We start from the raw sequence: 18,637 nt of genomic DNA on the forward strand, positions 1-18,637 counted from the left end.
TTTCTTTCTGGTTGTTCTGTCCCTTTTCAAAAGTGGCATGTTAAAATCTCTCACTATAATTGCAGATTTATCTATTTCTTTCTTCAATTCTAGTAAGGTTTGCTTTATATATCGTGGTGCTTTTTCATGGGGAGCATAGATATTTATTATGGTTGTGTTGTCTTGATCAATTGACCCTTTGATCATGAGATAGTGTCCTTTTTCTCTTATGCTGGTTTTTGTCTTAAAGTTTACTTTATCAAAGATTAGAATTGCCACTACTGCTTGTTTATTGTTGCAGTTCACTTGGTAAATTTTTTCCATCCTTTCACTTTTAGTCTGTTTTTGTCTTTGTGTGTAAAGTGTGTCTCTTGCAGGTAGCATATTGAAAGATCTTGTTTTCTTATAAAATCTGCCACTCTGTCTCTTCACTGGTGCATTCAATCCATTGACATTCAACGTAATTATTGATAGGTATGAATTATTTGCTGCCATTATATTAATTTTTTTGGTACTGCTGTTCGTTCCTTTGTTCTGATTGCCTTCTTGTGCTGAGTTTGTGGGGGGGTTTTTGTGCTATTTCTTGTCAGTTTCTTCTTAGTTTTCATGTTTGCTTGTTCTGCTTGAAGTTCATAATACTTCAGTATTAACTTTCTTTAGGGTTATCTTATAGGCTATGTGGTGCTGTGGGTAAATGAGCTAGGCTGCAAATTCAGTTTGAACTGCAAGGTTGGTAGTTCAAGCTCACCAGTCACTCCTTGGAAACCCTCTAGAGGGTCGCTATGGGTCAGAACCGACTCGACAGCATTTAACAACAACATTGTATCCTGTAATCTACCTGATATCCTCACCATCTGGGTCTCTGTTCCTACATTTATCCCTTCTTTGACATTGATATTATTTTGATCTTCGGTTGACCTCCCAGCTCCTTTGAATTATTTGTTGTAGTTTTGTTCTGTTCTGAACTCTGCTATCTGTCGACTGAGTTCCAGGTGGTGTTGCCACGCATGTCAATCTCTGGTTGTTGTCTGTTCTTGTTGGTTTTCAGCCCAAACAAATCCCTTCATGATGTTTTGAAGTGCTGGATTGGTTTTGACAACATCTCTGAGATTCTGTTCATTGTGGAATGTTTTCATTGCACCATCATATCTGATTGGCAGCTTTGCCAAATAGACGATTCTTGGTTGGCAGTTTTCTCTTTTAGCATCTTGTACGTGTCTCCCCATTGCCTTCTAGCCTGCATGGTTTCTGCTGAAAAGTCAGAGCTTAATCTGATTTGCTTGCCTTTGTAAGTTACACGTCTCTTCTCCCTGGGTGCTTTTAGGATTCTCTCCTTATCTTTGATTTTGGAGAGCTTGATTATTATATGTCTTGGTGACTTTCTTTTGGGGTCTATCCTTCCTGGGGTACGTTCAGTTTCTGGAATGTTTATCTTCTCATCTTTCAAGATGTTAGGGAAATTTTCTTCCAGAAGCTCTTCAACTATCTCCTCTGTGGATTTCTCTTGATTCTTCCTGTTCCGAAATGTCAATAATTCTTAAGTTGTCCCTCTTCATGTTATCCAGCATGAATCTTAGATCCTCTTCAGATTTTTAAATCCTTTTTTCTGCTTGCTCTTCCATCTTACCAGTATTGAGAGATTTGTCTTCCAGCTTGCTAGTTCTGGCTTCCATCTTTTCTATTCTGATCCTTTTCCCTTTTAGTGTATGGTCCATTTCCGATATTTTATTATTGATCACCCAGACCTCTTTTTGCAGGTTTTGAATTGTTTCCAATGCTGTATCAATCTTGATTGTTCTTGTAGTACTCTCCTGACTTCTTCTTTTCCTCCACCACTTTTTGGAGCATTTGAATTTGTTTCCATATCATTCTTCTGAATTCCTTCTCAGGCAAATCCAAAGCCTGCTCTTCCTCTTCTGGGAAGCCTTTGTCTGTCTCCAGTGCATTTGTCTCAGTTAGTCTTTTCAGTTTTTGGACATAGTGAGATCGTTTGCTGTGTTTGAGATCTTTTGTTTGTCATTTCCAGTAGTTATGTGGATTTTTTAATGCTTAAATGGATGTTTGTTGTTGTGTTATTAAGCTTACTGGGGTCTCCTGGTGGATATGATCAGGAGATAGGCTTCCCTTTTCACACGTAATGCTTAGCAGCTGTTATTGGCTCTTGTTTCAATGGTGGAATATTATGGGGTACGATTGTCGCTTGACTATATGACCACGACAGCTCTCTTCTTGGGTAAACGTAGGCAGAAAAAGCTCCCACCTACAGGAAAAATGTGTGATCAAAAGGACCAAAAGCAGAAGCAATATAAAAGCAGAGACAAAAACCACCGCTTTGAAACAAAAATAAAACTGTGGCAGACTGTCCAGTTGCCTTGCTACACAGGCAGTGTGTGTGCATCGTATAAGCCTCCAGCACTGGGTGGGGGTGTCTGCTTGATCAGGCTCCTCCTCTAGCCACCAACGTAGAGGTGCACTGATAGATATTGAGAAGTTAATGGGGGAAAGATTGTCCACTATTTTTGTCTCTGAAGGTCAGTTAGGTAACTGCGTACGCACAGTGTAATTCTTGAGATAGCTGCATCCTTATACGTTGGGTTTTACAGATTGTTCTATGGTTTGTCTGTCAGGTCTGACGGAGTGCTTTTTTCTTGCTAGATAGGGCAGAGTAAAGGGTCCTGCACAAGTTAATTTTAGGGCAGCAAGCACGAGGCTGACGTCATAAGTAGCCACCAAGCTTCTTCTCTCTATACCATGGGAAAACCGGGTTCAGCGCTGGACTTTTTTTGGGGGGGTGGTGGTACACCCACCTGCCTGAAGGCATCCAGGCTGGGCAAAGGAGGCGCAACAGGGAATAGGAGGAAAAAATGTGTAGAATCCCCCGCAACTCCTTTTGCAAATGTCACTGCACCGCTTTTAGTGCTGGTTCCCTGTACAGGTCTATCTGTAGCCCCATCCTCTGAACTCCACCCAGGTGGGGTGGCCGCAGAGGGAGTCCGGTCTCCAGCGATTCTTAACTTGCAATATTTTCCTTTATATCATGACTTTTTTCACTTGCGAGTGCGGGAAACTGACGTCCTGGACCTTATGGTAGATCCAGAGCTCTGGAGTTGTTCTGTGAGGGCAGCTTCTCTGGGTTTTCAATCCTCCACCCATGGAGCTTTTCCTACCTGTCTCTGCCACCACGAAACCCCCATCCCCTGAGTTTCTTATAAAGCTATACAAACACCATCAATTTGATATCAACATAACTAAGGCTATATGCCAGAAAATTTTTTAATGTATGTTCAGACAAAAGTGGTGCAGAAATATTTACATAAGCTTTATTAAAAACAATGTTGTTGTTGTCGTCAGGTGCTGTCGAGATGGTATCAACTCCCAGCAATCTTACGCACAACAGAATGAAACCCTGCCAAGTCCTGCAACAACCTCACTACTCTGACAGAGACCATTGCTGCTGCCAGCTAACAACATTAACTATGTTGTTGTTGTTGTTGTTGTTAAGTGTTGTTGTGTTGGTTCCAACCCATAGTGACCCTCTGTAGGGTTTCCTAGAAGCATCTGGTGACCTTGAACTGCCGACCTACAGGTTCAAACAGACTTTGCAGTCCAGTGCATGAGCCCACAGTGCCACACCTGGACTCCTTAATGTTATTAGAAACCTTAATATTTAACATTGTTGCTAAAAAGGAAAATAGCTAGAAGAATGATGGGTAATTCTAAAGTAATGTATTTCTGTACAAATAAAAGCAAAACTAAACTTACAAAAACTCATAAGATATAAAAAATCAAAAGTGCATACTAAAACAGTGTTGTTGTTGTCAAGTGCCATTGAGTTGGTACCAACTCAGAGACCCTTTATAGGGTTTCTGAGGAGCAGCTGGTGTGTTTGAACTGCCGACCTTGTGGTTTGAAGTCCAGTACAGCACCACTAAAGACAAGAGACTGTTGTCTTCCCACAATCCTTAAGGGCTCTATCTCCTGTGAGTTCGCATATCTTTAGTGAGGCTTGAAGAGTAATTCACTACATTCATAAGGCTTCTCTCCAATGTGAAATCCATTATGCTTTATGAGGCTTGATGATTGACTAAAGGCTTTTCTGCATTAGTTAGTCGTTCACAAGGCCTCTCTCCACTGTGAGTTCTCTTATGAACTGTAAGGTGTGAGGACCGACTAAAGGCTTTACCACATTGATTACATTCATAAGGCCTCTCTCCACTGTGAGACCTCTTATGAACTGTCAAGTGTGAGGACAGGCTAAAGGCTTTACCACATTGATTACATTCATAAGGCCTCTCTCCACTATGAGATCTCTTATGATTTGTGAGGTGTGATGACTGACTAAAGGCGCTACCACATATGTTACATTCATAAGGCCTCTCTCCACTGTGAGTTCTCTTATGAATTGTGAGGATTTTTGACTGACTGAAGGCTTTACCACATTCATTACACACATAAGGCCTCTCTCCACTGTGAGATCTCTCATGATTTCTGAGACTTGAGGATTCACTGAAGGCTTTACCACATACATTACATACATAAGGTCTCTCTCCACTGTGAGTTCTCTTATGAAGTATGAGTTTTGAGGACTGATTAAAGGTTTTACCACATTCATTGCATTCATAAGGCCTCTCTCCACTGTGAATTCTCTTATGAATTGTGAGGCTTGATGACTGACTAAAGGCTTTACCACATTCATTACATTCATAAGGTCTCTCTCCACTGTGAGATCTCTTATGAATTGTGAGGTGTGATAACTGCCTAAAGGCTTTGCCACATTCATTACATATGTAAGGCCTCTCTCCACTGTGAGTTCTCATATGATTTGTGAGGACTGAGGACTGGTTAAAAACTTTGCCACAGCAGTTACATTCATAGCATTTCTTTCCTTTGAGAATTCTCACAGGAGAGTTTATGTTGGCTTCCCCACAATCTTTAAACTGGTTGGCATCGCATCCACAGTGAAATCTGTTAAAATGCTCAACTGAGGAAAGATCCTTGAATGATTTTTCACACCAATGGTCTTCAAAGGGATATAAGTCCATATGACTTTGAAATAAGGAAAATTTTTGAATTTGGCTGAAATTTTCTCCAAATTTATCGTCTTCACTTCTTCCACAAAGAGTGTTTGCCAGATATCTTCTGTTAAAAATTGAGTACAAATAAATGTATTACAATTTTACCATTACCATGGATAGTAAACATGATTTTTCACCCCTGAATAGTTTCACATTTCACAGGTTAAATGAGTTGGAAGTGATTCCACCACTATTATCAGTGTTACCAAATGTGGAACTTTCTGAATAATTGATTACAAGTAAAAGCTGTTTCAAATATTCACTATATCATTCAATCACATTCACAAAAATATTTTAATGTGAAAGTTCTGTTAACACTCAAAATGAGAGCTGGCTTTATATACATGAGATATCTAAGAAGCCCCAGCGCAACGTAAGGTAAGAACTGGTATTAACCACAAGGTTGGCTGTTCAAACCCACCAGCAGGTCAAAGAGAGAAAATGAGGATATTTGCTCCTGTAAAGATTGTAGCGTAGTGGTTACGAACCGGGCTGCTAAGCTCATGGTCAGCAGTTCGAAACTACCAGCTGTTCTGTGGGAGAAAGATGAGGCTTTCTGATCATGTAAAGATTTACAGCCTTGGAAACCCTGTACAGGGTCGCTGAGTCGGAACCATGGCACATAACAACAAAAATTGATAGTCTTGGAAACTGTAGACAGGGTCACTAAGAGTTGGAATTGATTTTATGGAAGTCAGTGACAAGTTGCCTAGGTGGCACAAAAGTAGCTCCACTACTAAGTTAAGGAGTCCCAGTGTACACATATGTACACACATACAGATATACACACATGGAAAAGTTCCATTATCTTTGAGTTCCATTTTCCCACAGATTGTCTGAAGCCCCTTCATATATATAGGAGCCATGCAGCTGAAGGGGGTTAGGCACTGAGCTAACTGAAACGTCAGTGGTTTGAATTCACAAACTTCACAGAAAAATCCCAAGTTCATGTGCTTCTGTAAAGAGCTATAGAATCAGAAACCCAAAGGATCAGTTCTACTGTGTCCTAATGAGTCACTGAGTCCAAATGGAGGCACCAGAGGTGGGTGGGCATGTATACATGGTGTGCTAAGAGTGACTACAGGCTACACAGATGGTACACACAAGAATAGCTATGTTGTTGTCAACTGCAGGCAACACAACTCCTGCTCACAGTGACTCTGGGTATTCTTGGCAAGAAATATCACAGAAGCACATCACCAGGTGTTTCTCCCACAGAGTCACTGAATGAATTTGAATGGATGGTCTTTAGGTTAGCCGTCAAGTCTTTGTACCACCTGAGCTCCCTATATTTCTATGAATATTCTGATGTCATGATACCTTCTTCAGACTCTCTCTGAAGCACTGCTATATGTCCAGTGAACGACACTCACCTGACATGTGTGTTCTGCTTGTTCTCATCGTCATCAGTGTCATATACTGCACAGACTTTTCGTAACATGGAGGGCCAGCTGTCATTTTCCATAAATTGTACCATTGTCTCTTCAGTGGTTAGGTTTTCTTGATCATTAACATTTTGAGAAGCTGATATAACAGTTTAAATTTAGGTTTAAAGCAAGAAATAAAAAGGAAAAGCATTAGTAAGGGAGAAAAGCAGTTGTGAGAACAGAAAGACTGTCATATTTTATGATTTCAATACCTTGGGTTGGTTGAATAGCAATTTATAAGACTTCCATGAAGACTGAGTGAACGCAGCATAAATATGGCGTCATTAACGAGTAAAACAAAAAGGGACTGGATACAAGGCACTTCTCCAACATTAAAAGAAAAGGGGACAATCTATCACCATGAGCAAAGGTGGCTCTTCTTCACGAATGTCGTCAAACAAGGTACGTAACAGGTAGGGTTCTGTGTCAAGTTGGCCAGGCCAGAATTTCCAGAGGTTTAGCAGTTGAGGTTAAGGTGTGCTTATCCCCATGGTGATTAAACATTAAACAGGCATAGTTAACTCTATGATGGCTGGCTGCTCATATCACCTAATTGAAGGGATGCTTCCTTAGAGATGTGGCCTGCTCCCAATAAAATGGACACATGGGAAATGCTCTTCCTCTTTCTTCTGGTGGGGACCTGGGACTCTACAATTGTAAGCCATTTCCTTAACAATAAACTTCTCTTTATCTATATGCATAAATATATGTTTCACTGGTTATGCATTTCTAGAAACCCTACCATAAGACAAGTCAGTTATAAGTGAAGTTCCTTGTCTAGAACAAAAGAGACCCTAGTCTAACTGATTTATTTAAATCTCATTCCTTCCATTAAGGCTGCTGAGAACTCTGTACTCTCAGGTCTTTCTCTTGCAACTGGAAGGACGAAAGGGTGTTGATGACATGGTGTTCATGTAGAAAGTCATAATTTAATGGAAGGACCACCAGTGAACATCTGTCTGACACTGATCCAATGCTTTGATATTCAAGGTGCCTAGAGATAGGCAAAAACTTATTAATTTGAAGCAAAATAATTTTGTCATACTTCAAATAAACACATCAAAACTCTTTACTAGGACGCAGGCCAAAAGTATTTTCTGTGTACCAATATAAACAAACCCTCAAGTTGATGCCCACACTTATAGCCAGTATAATGTAGCTGTTAAGTAGGTTCCGACTCAGAGCGACTCTGTCTAGGGTTTCCACAGAGGAGCTACTGGGTTTGAATGCCAACCCTGTGGTTTGCAGTCCAGTGCTGATCCTACAGTACCACACCATAAGTCCATAGCCAGCATAGAGGATGAATAAACACAACTTGATTAAGAAGTAGGTTTAATGCAAGTTGTTATTGCTATTAGGTGGCTTCAGATCACTTCCAACTTCACAGTGACCCTGCGAGTTATAAATGGCTTGATGCCACCTAACGGCATTTTTTTTTCACATTACAAAATAAAAAATAAAAAATAAAATGAAACAATGCCCAGTCCCTACACCATCCTAACAATCATTTCTGTGTTTGCTTCAATTGTCAGAGCAACTGTGCCGACCCATTTCACTGAGGGTCTTCATCTTTTTTGATGACTCTCTATTTTACAAAGCACGATGCTCTTCTTCTCCAGGGACTGGTCCAACATGATGGTACGTTTAAAGTACCATTTCAAAGGACTATGTGAACAAAATTCGTCTGTACTTATGTTGCTGGTGTTAAGTGCTGCTGAGTCAGTTCTTACTCATAGCGACCCTGTATATGGTTTCCAAGGAGCAGCTGGTGAGTTTGAACCACCAACCTTGCAGGTGAAACCAACAGCACCACACCAGACATCAGTTTGAACAACAATGTTGGTTTGAACCACAGTGTTCCTTGGGAACCCGATATAGAGTTGCTATGAGTCAGAACTGACTCAACGGCATTCAACAACAAAAACTATCAAAGAAATATCACAAGTAGGTACCTTTAAGAAACGAAAATCTCATCTCTCCCAGTTTAGGATGCGAAATGATAAATTGAGAGTGTTGGCCATGGAAATACGACCTTGTCTTCTTCAGTATCTGTAGACCCAGCACTCCCTGGAGGTTTCTGTCTTGGCATCAAATCCTTGGATCCAGGAGCCTCACAGGCAGGAAGCCCAAGTCTGAAGGACACAACACTCCACTCTTAGGTCTTCTTGCTTGACGGTAGTATGTCTCACTGAGCTCTTCCTGCATAATAATCTCTTTTCTGTCTTAACTATACCAAGGTCCAGGGTATATTTTAGGTTCTATGCCAACATTATAATTTAAATGCATCTAATATGCTACTCCCATAGGTGTTGAATGTGGGAGGGATGGTTGGTGTCAGAATAGGCTAAAGATGATTGGATTGTGGACACATGTCTGACTTCCACTTCACAGGGGTGATGATGGATATTCTTCTCCCCCCACATTATGAATCTGCATACATCTGAGGTCAGGAATGATATCCCTCATTCCTTATCTTCTTCTGAACCCAGTTTGAATTTCTGGATATTTCTTATTGACATACTGTTACAAAAAGTTCTGAATAATCTTCATCAAAATTTTAGTTGTATGTGATTTCATAATTTCCATGTTATATTGTATCACTTTACATTGGGATAGGAAGAACCATAGATTTCTTCAAGTCTGTTGACCAGGTAACTGTCTTCCAAATTGCTTGGCATAAACGAATGAGTACCTGCAGCATTTTAACCCTTTGTTAAAACATTATCATTGTGATTCAGTCCGTTTCTGGAGTCTAGTTTTTCTCCAATGGCTTCAGTGCATTGAACTTCCTCCACCAATACCGTCAGTGCTTGATCATACGCTAGCTCCTGAAATGGCTGGATGTTGACCAGTTCTTCTTGGTGAGTGACTCTGTGTAGTCACTCTCGTCTTTTGATGTTTCCTGTGTCGCTCAATCTTTTGCTCACCGAATCCCACAATATTACAACTCTAGGCTTGAATTTTGTTTTCAGTTTTTTCACAATGAGAAAAACTGAGCATGTTGCCCTACACTTCGTTTTCTCATAACTCCAGGTCTCTACACATTCTGTTAGTAATACTTTACTTGATATTGTTCACCCATCCTTTGAAATCTTCTGTCCAGATCTTTTACTGCATCATTTCTTCTTTTCATTTTAGGTATTTCATATTTAACAAGAATCTCAAAGTCTCTTATGATAGCTTATTTCATTCTTTTCGTTCTTTCCTACGTTTTTAATGATCTTTGGGCTTTTTCATGTATGATATCCTTTATGTCATCCCAAATCTCACCTAATATTCACTCATTATTGTTCAATGTGTCAAATCTACAAAGGGGCTTCAATAAATTCATGGAAAATATTTTTTAATGCAATTTTTCCACAAACTTGCTCAAGTCTCCTCATAATCTTGATTTGGTCTCTAAATTCCAGTGGAATATATTCAATGTCATACTTTGGCCCTCCTGGAACTGGTTTATCTTTCTTTAGCTTCAACATGAACTTTCACATGAACAATTTATTGTCTGTTCTGCCATCACCCCTTGGCCCTGTCCTGATGATACAGAACTTTTCTGTCAATTTGATTCCTGTGTATTCTATCCAGCAAGGTCTATAGGTATAGTCACCATATATGTTACTGAAAAGAGGCATTTGTAATGAATGCGTCATTGATTTGCAAACTTCTTCCATGCAATCCTCAACATGATTTCTATCTCTAAGATCACATCTTCCAACTCTTGATCTTTGTTTCCAGACTCCAGTGATTATCAACACATCTTGATTGCATGTTTGAACAATATCAGACTGAAGAAGTTGGTAAACCTTCTATGTCCTCATCCTCAGTGGTTGGTGCATAAACCTGAGTAATAATCACCTTGTACACATGTGGATTTTATCCTGTCACTGACAGTATTGTTCTTCAGGATAGAAAAAAAACATTTTTTTAAATGATGACTCTTCCAACTCCAAGTGACACCATTCCTCCTCAATGAGTCATATTTGAAGTTCCTTCCAGCCTAAGGGGCTCATCTTCTGACACTGGATCAGACAATGTTCAAGGGTTTTCACAAAATTTTCAGGATGTCACCTCTTTCTTCTTTCTGTTCTGTGTCAGTCTAGAAGCTCTGCTAAATCCTGTCCACCATGGGTGACCTTGCCAGTAATGAAAACACTGGTGGAACAGCTTCCAGCATAAGAACATGCAAGCCACACAGCGAGAATAATGGGGGACTTTAATACATGCAGGATTGTATTCATGGGGAAACCAAGACATGCATGTTCCAGACAGACAGTGACCACAGTTGTCTGATGTGACAATGTACTACCATTCCTTGTCCCACAACAATGAGTATTTTTTGGTCAATACATTTAAAAAATAAATGAAGTTAAAAAACAAACAAAGTTATCCTTACCTACTATGGCCAGGTTTCTGAAGATTTCCATCATTACATCTATGTAGAGTTGCTTCTGAGAAACATCCACCAATTCCCACTCTTCCTGGGTAAAGTCCACAGCCACATCATCAAGAGCCACTGAGTCCTAAAACAAACCCACATATTCTGGTTCAGTCAGGTACTACATAGTCCAATACGTGTGAATGGAACAGTGAGAAGGACAGTCTGGAGGAACTGAGATTCCATGGGGATTGAACACAGGGTTCTGCGTTCTACTAAGTTCGACTCTCGGGTTAGCCATCAGTGTCACCAAGTCAGTTTATATTTACCTCCTCACTGATTTCACCTGATCTCACAGACTTACCATTACAAGAGGGTTTCATGACGTTCATAGAAAAATTCCAACATGTTTTAATTTCATTTTTCCAAGAACTTTTTGAAGGCTTCACATTAATATCAGCTTCATTCAGTTGCTATGAGTCGGAGCAGACAGCAAGGACACCTAACAACAACCTCATATTTTACAACACAATCAACTGATATCTTCAGAGTTTGTGTCTAATTCTAGATCCAATTCTCTCTTTATAGTCTTAAATGATCAGAACACATAGCATAAACTAGAGAAATGATCTACAATAAACGTCTTATTTCACATTCAGATCAATTTCTCTCTTGTGTGGATAAAAAAAAATCATCTTCTTGCAAAGGATCAACAAAATACTGAACACAAATGAAGCACAGGGTGAAAGCTGGATAAGACAGTAACAACTAGGGAATACTGTAAGAATAGCAGTTTTTCTTTTAACCCCACACCAGCTAAAGGAGGCCATTGGTTTGTACACAAAAAGTAGTCACCCAAAGCCTTGACTTGCCAATTATTAGTGACTGTCCCATTGAATAAACACACACACACACACACACACACACACACACACACTATGAGCTCAACCACTTAAAAACCAGAGTATCTGTACAATTAAAAAGACCGGTTAATAAGGCTATAACTCAAATTTACACACCAACCAAAAAAGCTATTGACAAAAATTGTAAAATTCTATCAACTTCTTCAGTCTGAAATTGATCAAACATGCAATCAAGATGCATTAATACTCACTGGTGATTGGAATGCAAAAATTAGAAACAAATAGGAAAGAGTTATAGTTAAATGATATGGCCTTGGTCACAAAACGATGTTGAATATTTCATGATGGAATTTTGCAAGACCAATGACGTATTGTTTTCAAGTGCATTTTCTCAACAGCATAAAAAGTGTGGCCCTCACCACATGGAATCCAACTACTACATCTGTGGAAAGACGGTACAGAAGCTCAGTCGGCCAAAGCAAGGCTAGCGGCCAACTGTGAAATACACCATTAGTTAACAAACATCAGAGGAGTTGTGGGATGGCATCAGGAACATCATACATGAAAAGAAAGCAAAAGGTCACTAAAAAGACAGGAATGAAGCAGAAGACCAAAGTGGATGTCAGAGGACATAGTCAATGAGGGCTAGAGCTGAGAGTAAAAGCATCCAGCTGATAAGATGTGAGGGAAGACACACAAGAACACCCAAACTTGCAGAAAGTACCCACTTGATCTGGCTTCGATGACTAGATGATCAGAACTTGACTAGAAGAAGAAAGAAGAGGGAAAGAAAAAAAAAAAAAAAAAAAAAAGAGTAACCCACTACAATCTGATGAGCTTTACCTATACTTATGGATGTAGTAGCTCAAAACAGGGAATAAATCTTTACAGCAAGGATCACTCCCACCCCCTAGGTACACAGGGTTGACATGGATGGGCAACATAGACATTGGTTATCCAAAATGGTGGGGAAGCCTATAAAGGCAAGAAGTGACTGGCTTACAAGCTTTCAAGAGGGAGCCTAGTTTCAGACGGGGCAGGGGTAGGTAGATTCTCCACTGAATGATTTACAATCCATTGGGACCGGGCTGGCGAAAGGAAATGGGGATAAGACTCTTGTGGTACAATAGTGAGTAACTGCCATCAGGAGTGACTGTGAGGGTAGGAAATGTAGAGGTAGACGTTTTTTGACAAAAGGAGGAGAGTGATTGATTTTGCAGCCCAGGAGCAGAGGTCGCTGGGACCATCAAGTGAGAAGAACAGAGAGTGGGACCCTACCTGAGAGGCAGTGACACCAGGGATGGAGACAGAAATGATGACGTGGACAGATGGAGTGGCTGGGGACACGGGACTCAAGGAGGGAGAGGGGCTTTGAGCTGACAGCTGGCGTGGGGTTGGGGGGACGGACTGTGTAGTGTACCGTTTGGAGTTATTTGATGCATGGAGGGGATTATAATCATTGCAATGAAACAAAATATGATAGGATGAGTGTAAAGCTGATGTTCTCCCATGTAAACCCACATAATTCACAATTAAAAAAAACAAAAGAGATACAGCCTCGGAACCCCTATACAGGGTCACTTCTACAACACATAACCATCACTATCAATCATAGTATAGACTGAGGAGAGGATTCTTTTGAGTCAATAGTGAGTAATGCTTATCATGACTGATTACAATTGTCACAACTATAAAAGTAGAAGTTGTGTAGCAAAAAGGTGGGAATAGTTAATCTTGCATTCCAAGAACAGAGGACCCTAGGACCATCATGAGGGAAGAGCAAGAACAGAACATGGGCTCCTAACCAGAGAAGCAGTGACACTAGAGACGGAGGCAGAGGTGATGACATGGAGAGATAGGGCAGCTGAGGACCCTAGACTCATGTAAAGAGAAAGGCTGTGTGCTGGTGAACAGGAGGCTGACTTGGAAAATGTGCCCATTGGTTGTTTAAATGATTATATATTCCTGCATATTTTTGTGTGCGAAAAAAAAGAGAATAGAGGCAAATACTGTTAACTGATGGTGCATGGAGGGGATTGTAATCAGTGCAATGAAACAAAATAAGATTCGTTGAGAGCAAAACTGATTTCCTACCATGTAAACTATCATTTAATTCATAATTAAAGCTTTAATGTGTATATGTTGTTGTTAAGTGCCGTTGAGTCGATTCCAACCCATAGTGACCCTGTATAGGGTTTCCAAGGAGCACTTGGTGAGCTTGAACCACCGACCTTGCAGTTCAAATGATTTTGCAGTCTGACACATTAGTCCACAGAGCCACACCAGCTGATAACAACAGTTCATATTAATGACTTAAAACATAAAAGAAATGTAATTTTCAAATAATACATTTACAAAATCACATGAAAACAACTCCATTTTGTTTAGCTTGTCTTAAATCAGGTAGGGTCATGTGTCTACATTTTTTATATCTGGATCTTATTTTTTCTTTCTCTTCTCTTTCCTCATTTTCCTTTCTTTTTAGTCATTGCATTCTTTTTACTTCCTGTTGTTTGCCTTAATTCCCATTTCTTGTTTTCTTAGTATCAATACTTTTTCAAGCTGCTGGCTTTGTTTTTGTTTTTTTTTTCCTTTTCCCACCCAATGGAACACCACAACTGAGCCTAAAAGGCCCATCAAACCCACACCTCCTCCAGCTTACATAGTGGGCAAGGTACAATGACTACTCCTATACCACCTGATCACCAATATACAGCACCAGCACTTCTACACAAACAGTGATCAGAGAACTGCACACACACTCACATTCTGGATTACATCCACCAGGAGACGGGTGAGTGCCTAAGAACACACCAATATACAATCGTCAATTAATTACAACAACAAAAGCACCACAAGAAGAGAAAACAGACCACTCAGTTAATACCAAGAAACAAGAGAAAGTGGATCAAGCTAGCAACGAAAATATAGAGCCACCTGAGGTTTCTGAGGAAGCGATGGCACTGGAAAGGTCTGAGAAGTAAATCAGAAGCATGATCTGTAGGGACTTTAAATGAACTGTGAGGTAGATTGAGAGAGTTGCTGACAAAAACAAGGAAAACAAACACAACCCTGTAGAAGAACTTAAGAAAATACTTCAAGAATATACTGGAAAAATAAAGGAAAAATAAGAAATCATACAATACCAAAAAAGGAATCCATATGATTACTACGAAGATTTCCGAAAGCGACCAATGGACCGCACTGAAGTGCTGGAAGACAGACTTAGCCAGCCTGACAACAATTCTCGGAATACTAATCTCCACAGGAACAATCAGAAACAGAACAACCTCCACCCCAAACGCAAAGAAAGCCTAAGGATTATGGGGGACGGCATCAAGAGGAATAACTTACCTGTGACTGCAATTCAGGAACAGGAAGAGAACAAAAAAAGCACAGAAAAAATTGTCAAAGAATTGTCTGAAGAAACCTCTGACATGAAAGAGAAGGTATGCATTCAAGAAGCTGAACAAACCCCAAACAGGACAGACTCCAAAAGAAAACCACCAAGACGTATCAAGTTTTCCAAAACCAAAGAGAAGGGAAGAATTCTGAGAGCAGTTTGGGGAAAAAGAGAAGTTGTCAACAAAGTAGACTCAATAAGACTAAGCTCTGAATTCTCATCGTTAACCACATTAGAAAGAAGGCAATGGGATGCCAAATATAAAACATGCCAAAGAGTGAAAGAACAAAATGTCAATTGAGAACCATCTACACAGCAAAACTGTCCCTAAAATTGGATGGCAAAATTTGGACATTTCCAGTTGTAAAGAAATGAAGGGAATTTTAAGAAATCATATCAATCATGTAAGAAATCCTAAAGGGACTCCTTAGGACAGAGACAACCTGACAACAATTATGTCAATCTGACATAAATGAGATCACCACCTTAAAGTCATCCAGATACAGAAGTATCCAAAGTAAAACAACCCTAAAGGATTGAAAATAGGAATCAGAAATGTCTGTTTTTAAGAAAAAAAATTATAAAGTAAAAATATGGACTAGTACATTTTCAGAACTTTCAAATGGAGAGGAAGTTAAACAGAATTCAACACAGAACAGACTGTTTTACACTTGGGAACAAATGAATGCATTCGATACTTTGGTGACGGGAAAGACAATAAACCACTGAATAGATAGACAGGCTGTACAGGTGTGGGAAGGAGAGCAATAAAGACAGACAGGATTTTTCTACATTTGCTGCTGCTATTGGGAGTCCTCAAGTTGGCTCTGACTCATAGCGATCTTAATGCACAACAGAACGAAACACCGCCTGGGCTGCACCATCCTCACAATTGTTCTGCTTGAGACCATGGCTGCTCCACTCTATCAATCCATCTCGTTTGGGGGCTTCCTCTTTTTGCCTGACACTCTACTTTACCAAGCATGATGTCCTTTTCCTGGGATTGGTTCCTCTTGCGACTATGTCAAAAGTAAGAGAGATGAAGTCTAGTTTTCCTAGCTTCTAAGGAACATTCTGGCTGTACTTCTTCCAACACAGATGTTTGTTCTTCTAGAAGTATTGCTGTTTTGTTGTTAAGTGCCATAGAGTCTATTCTGACCCATAGCTGGTGAGCTTGAACCACCGACCTTGTACTTCAACGACTTTGCAGTCTGACGCATTAGCCCACTGTGCCTGCCACACCAGGACTTTAAATATTCTTCTCCAACACTGAAACACAAATGGAGCAATTCTATTACTGTCTTCCTTATTCTTTGTCTAACTTACACATGCAAATGCCATATTTTGGATCCGGCACATTTACTCTTTAAACTCATTATATTTACTCTTGAACGCTTTAAAGAGGTCTTGTACAGAAGATGTGCCTAATGCAGTATGTTGTTTGATCTCTTGACTACAGATCCAAGCAAAGGGAAGGAGTTGACTACGTCCATCTTTTCTTCATTTATCATGATGTTATTTATTGATCCAGCTGTGAAAACTTTAGTTTATACTGAGGTGCAATCCATATTGAAGGCTGTGATCTTTGATCTTCATCAGTAAGTCAGATTCAGCAAGTAAGGTTGTATCATCTGCATATCACAGGTTGTTCATGAGCCTTTCTCCAATCCTGATGCAACAATGCTCTTCCTATAATCCAGCTTCTGAAAAAATTTGCTCTGCATGCAGACTGAGTTAAGTATGGTGAAAGAAAACAACTCTGATGTACACCTTTGATCATTTTAAGCCATTCAGTGTCTTCTTGTTCTGTAAGAATGACTGCCTCTTGGTCTATATATAGGTTCTTCATTCTAGGCAATGTTATCTATAGCTTGTTTTGATCCACACAATTGAAAACCTTTCCATATTTAAAGAAGCACAGTTAAATATCTTTCTGGTATTCTGTGCTTTCACCCAAGATCCATCTGCCATCAGCAGTGATATTCCTAGTTCCATGTTCTCTTCTGAATCCGGCTTGACTATCTAGTAGTTGTGTTAATGTACTGTTGCAGATATTTTCCAATTCTCTTTAATAAATTTTACTTGCATTTTTGTGCAAATGTAAATTGTTTTTTTAATTTTATTTTACATTTTGTGCAAATGTAAATTATATGTATACAAATATATACACATAAACGTGAAGAAGCATACATGAGAGAAAACTATTAAGTCTTTTAAGCTTTGAAGGAAGGAGTCACTGGGTAATGTGACTCAGAACCATATTCTCAGGGTTACCATGGTCAACTGGCCTAACACAGTCCACAAAGACAATGTTCTACATCCTAATTTGGTCAGTAGCCACTGGAGTCTTAAAAACTTGTGAGCAGCCGTCTAAGGTGCAACTTGTGGTCTCTCCCTGGCTGGAGGAAAGAGGAGTGATGAAAACAAACATACAAATAATTAGTCCAATGAATTAATGGCCCATATGAAGATCAGTCTCCACAACCCTGAGACCAGAAAAACTAGACAGCGCTGGGCTTTTACTACCAACTGCTCTGAAAGGGATCCTATGAGAATGTCTTGAATCTAATTGGAGAAAATATGGAATAAAACTCAAAATCCTAAAACAGACCAGGCTGATTGGTCAGATAAAGACTGATGGAATTCCCTAACACTAGAGTTTGTAGTCGACCTTCAAGTCTAGAGCTAAACTCACCACTGTTTCAATTTTCTGCCAAATGAGAGGACTATCAGTGGAAACATAACATTAGTGGGGTATACACACATTAGAATCAACCAGTTGAGATCATAAAGGGAAGGAGGAGGAAGGGAACTAGGAAACATAGGGAAGTGGCTAACAGATGTTACATTGAGGGAACTGAAATAGTTAGATGAAGCAAAATGTGTATGAATGGTGGAGTGTAAAATGATAACCTTCTGGGCATGTTATCAAAGGCACAAGTCTCTAGAGGAAGACATCACAGTTGGTAAAGAGGGTCAGCGCAGTAATTCCAGTGCATACATAAGAACTAAGAGGCAGGATTCCAGTAGGGCAGCACTAGTCATAATAATAAAAGATGGAGACAGCCTAAACGCCATCAACGGAAGCGTGGATAAACAAACCTTACTACACACCCACAATGGAATACGATGCAATTCTGAAGAACGACCAAGAATCTGCAAATCACCTCATAACATGGATGAACCTGGGGGACAGTAGGCTGCATGACGTAAGTCAGTCACAAAAGGAAAATGTTGTGTGAGACCATAACTGTAAAAGCTTATGACTAAGCATTCATCCTCACATGAACATTCTATGATGGTTACCAGGGCTGGAAGAGAAGGTAGAGAAATTCACTGGCTAGAGGGTTCTACGTGGTAACATGGGGGTCAGACAGGGGGGCAATAGACAAGAGGGAGGTTTGTATAGGGATAAAGGCAGGTGAAGACACACGGAAGTATGCATGGGTTACACAGATTAGAGGTAAATGGTTAGATATATACTATTCTGTGTGTAGATACATGGACAGAGACACAGG

The 18,637-nt window shown here is 39.9% G+C and overlaps 1 pseudogene; it reads right to left on the reverse strand.

Annotated features, from left to right (window-relative positions):
• Positions 1-3,975: 3,975 nt before the first annotated feature.
• Positions 3,976-6,495, reverse strand: LOC102817761 (annotated as a pseudogene).
• Positions 6,496-18,637: the final 12,142 nt, after the last annotated feature.

Source organism: Chrysochloris asiatica, unplaced genomic scaffold, assembly GCF_000296735.1.
Source record: "Chrysochloris asiatica unplaced genomic scaffold, ChrAsi1.0 scaffold00056, whole genome shotgun sequence".
Lineage (NCBI taxonomy): Eukaryota > Metazoa > Chordata > Mammalia > Afrosoricida > Chrysochloridae > Chrysochloris > Chrysochloris asiatica.